At 34.4% G+C, this 2,936-nt stretch overlaps 1 long non-coding RNA gene across 1 annotated transcript; it reads left to right on the top strand.

Moving 5' to 3' along the window:
- Window positions 210–1,975, top strand: LOC107630291. Its single transcript, XR_001618227.2, has 2 exons — window positions 210–823; window positions 1,802–1,975. It is a non-coding gene; the product is annotated as an uncharacterized LOC107630291 (long non-coding RNA).

The following is a 2,936-nucleotide window of genomic DNA, read 5'->3' as shown; positions in this document are numbered from 1 at the left end:
ATTATGCCATTTGAACTATAATTTATTGGTATATATTTTTTTAATTTATAATAAAAGAATATTGTATTTGAATAAACAAAAATATTGTATTTTATAATATGAGTTATTCCGTGCAGTTATGTTGTTGTTATGATGTGGCAGTGCAGGTTAAGGAGCGGCGCACCCTTCGCACATTCTAGAGATTTGACCGTTTCAGCGCATCACCCAAAACCCTAGTTGCCTCTCATCCCCACCTTATAAAGCATCATCCTCTTCCTCCTATTTCCCTTACGCCTCGTCTAAATCTAAATCTAATATCTTGTTTAGGGTTTTTACATCTACTTCCAAGCTACAAAGATCAGATCTTTATCCTATTCATTCTTCCTCACCGTCTTCAACTTTAGTTTACAATCAAACTCATGTATTTGGGACCGTGACGATTATTGTGATTAGGTCTCGTTCGTCGTAATTGGCCTTATCGGCCTTGCCGACCATTCTGCTATATCACCACCCATATTCTGAGTCCCTTTTTTCTGCAACCATTTCCTTATTTTTCTTTAATTTTCGATTTTTTGTTACAAAGGCTCGTGCTTTTTCAATTGGCCAATGATTAAAATTACAAAAAAGACAAGCATATGTCTGAAGTAATTCGTGTGGATCAATCTAATCTTCTCTATGAGGCCGATCAAATTCCAGAATTTAGCTGAAAATTTTGAGTTTTAATATTTTATTTTCTTGCATTATGTCTTGTTTTTGCTGCATAGGCTTTAATACGTGATTTTACTTTTTCCCTCAGATACCCAAATACTTTGCTTTGCCAGTGATGAAGGTTTATAATAAATGGGTAATGTATGATATTCCATGATTTCAATATAACTGCTGCTTTCCTTCTGAGGCCTGTGTTTTTTTTTTGTAATTAGGAAGTCATATGCTCTTGTTTGTTTGCGATTTTATTTTTACATGTTTTGTTGATGTTATTCTGCAATGTTCGGTTGAATAACCCAAAATGTATTTGATCTGTGCGATGGTTTTCATAGGGGGGTCATATGATGATTAGAAATGCATAGTTCAGATGATTTTTCTGTGATTAATTTCTTGTTTTAGTCTTTCGCTCCTATCTGATGACTCCTCATGTTATTTCATCGCACTTCCTTATCTGTTCTAGTTTCTTAGGATGCCATTTTGCATTAACAAGTTATTAAAATCACATCAATTGTCCTGAAGTTGTATTTTTTTGTTGATTATTATTCTGGAATGATATGTATATGGGACTTTACGTCTGCCCCTTTAGCAGTGTTTCTGATTGCTTTAGGGATGAACATGTCCCTAACATTTAATTACCATCCAATCACTTTGTCAGTTTGTTTTCTTTTCATATATCGCTGATCATTATAGGATGGAATATGTTAAATTTTACTAACTACTTAACTGTTTAAGTATGTTTTCCTATGCTGGATAAGTTTTACTGTTCTAAATCTTGTGTGATGCATTTATTGTATTTGAGTAGTTTCTGTCGATGATGATATCCTGTAAGGCTTGTTTCTCAAAACATTCGCAGTGGCTGCCCAAGAGCTTTCGCCTTCGCCAGGCTCGAGAGCTAATGCTGTTTATATCCTTCCTTGGATGTCTGAGCTTTCAAAACTAATATTTCAACTACTTTCTAGTTTATTTCTACATATAATGTTGCTTGAGTACAATGTGTGGCTTATTTTTCATAGCTTTTGCAATTGCTACCTTGAGTTTTTTATCTGCTTTAAGAGTTTGTTTATTCGAACTTGTCGTTGATTCTGGTTTTGATTTGTCTTGTGCTATATTTTGTTAGATGGTTTAGTGTGCTCATCAAGTTTAAATGGCCAATGATGATAAATCCAAAGGCTTGTTTCTCTAAACATTCGCAGTGGCCGCCTAAGAGCTTTCGCCTTCGCCAGGCTTGAGAGCTTGTGCTGCTTTAATCCTTCCTTGGATGTCTGAGGTCACTTAATTTGCCAAAATTTGTCATTAATATATTTTTTGCTGGTTAGTTTTTTTGATAATGTTACGGTTTCTAGTAAAATGTTATTGGCTTTATTTTCAGGATTATTTTGTTGAAAACACTAACTTCGGTGCGGTAGCCTATTGTTGGAGCTTTAGTAATGAAAATAATACATAGCTTCAAGTGTAGGGTACATTGAAATCAAGAGTATTGACATTAAGTTTAGTCAAGATGAAATCAAATAAATGTGGCCCTGTGGCCGCGTTTTACTAAGGAATAAATGGGACCTTATTGATCGGGCAAAATCACATCAACGTCTTAAAGGAAAATAGAAAGATTGTTGAGAAGTGTATCATTAAAGGATGGAACTAATTAAGCTAAATGGCCAATGGCAAATACACAATTAATATGAACCGAAGAAAATGCCTTGGCTTTTAGGGATTTTAATCAGAGTTTGAGGCTTTGAGCATGAAATTAGCCTCTTTTCCAATATACGTGCTTCCAACTCCGAGCTCCACTGAACATGCTACAAAAATAAGCGGAACGTCATACAAAAATTCCAAACAAGAAATGGAGAAAATAATGTGAGACAGAGCGATGGATCCACAAGTTTTTGATTAATTTGTTTTGGTCACTAATTATATTTTCCACTGTTTTTTGTTAATTTGTTTTGGTTATTAAATATTTTTGACATTTTTGAATCGGAAATTTTAAAAATTCGAATTGAACTAAAAAATGGGTCAAAAACTGGTTGAACTGAATGGAAAAACCTAATCGGTTTTCCAAAAAATTTAAAAATGACAATGTGGCAAAAAATAAAAGGAGGCGGTGGCAAACATGTGTTGTATGACTTCTAAGTCGAGGAAAAGGTTGTTAAAGAGGGAGAAGGAAGGAGACTAAAGAGAGAGAGGTTTGCTGCCATAAAGGAAGATGTGGTTTTTAGTTTTGATTTCATCTTCTGGAGGATTAAATGAGGGCACAGATT

The sequence above is a fragment of the Arachis ipaensis genome, chromosome B03 (genome assembly GCF_000816755.2).
Source record: "Arachis ipaensis cultivar K30076 chromosome B03, Araip1.1, whole genome shotgun sequence".
Taxonomy (NCBI): Eukaryota; Viridiplantae; Streptophyta; class Magnoliopsida; order Fabales; family Fabaceae; genus Arachis; species Arachis ipaensis.
Note: the sequence above shows the minus strand (reverse complement) of the source record. Positions and strands in the feature narration are given on the sequence as shown.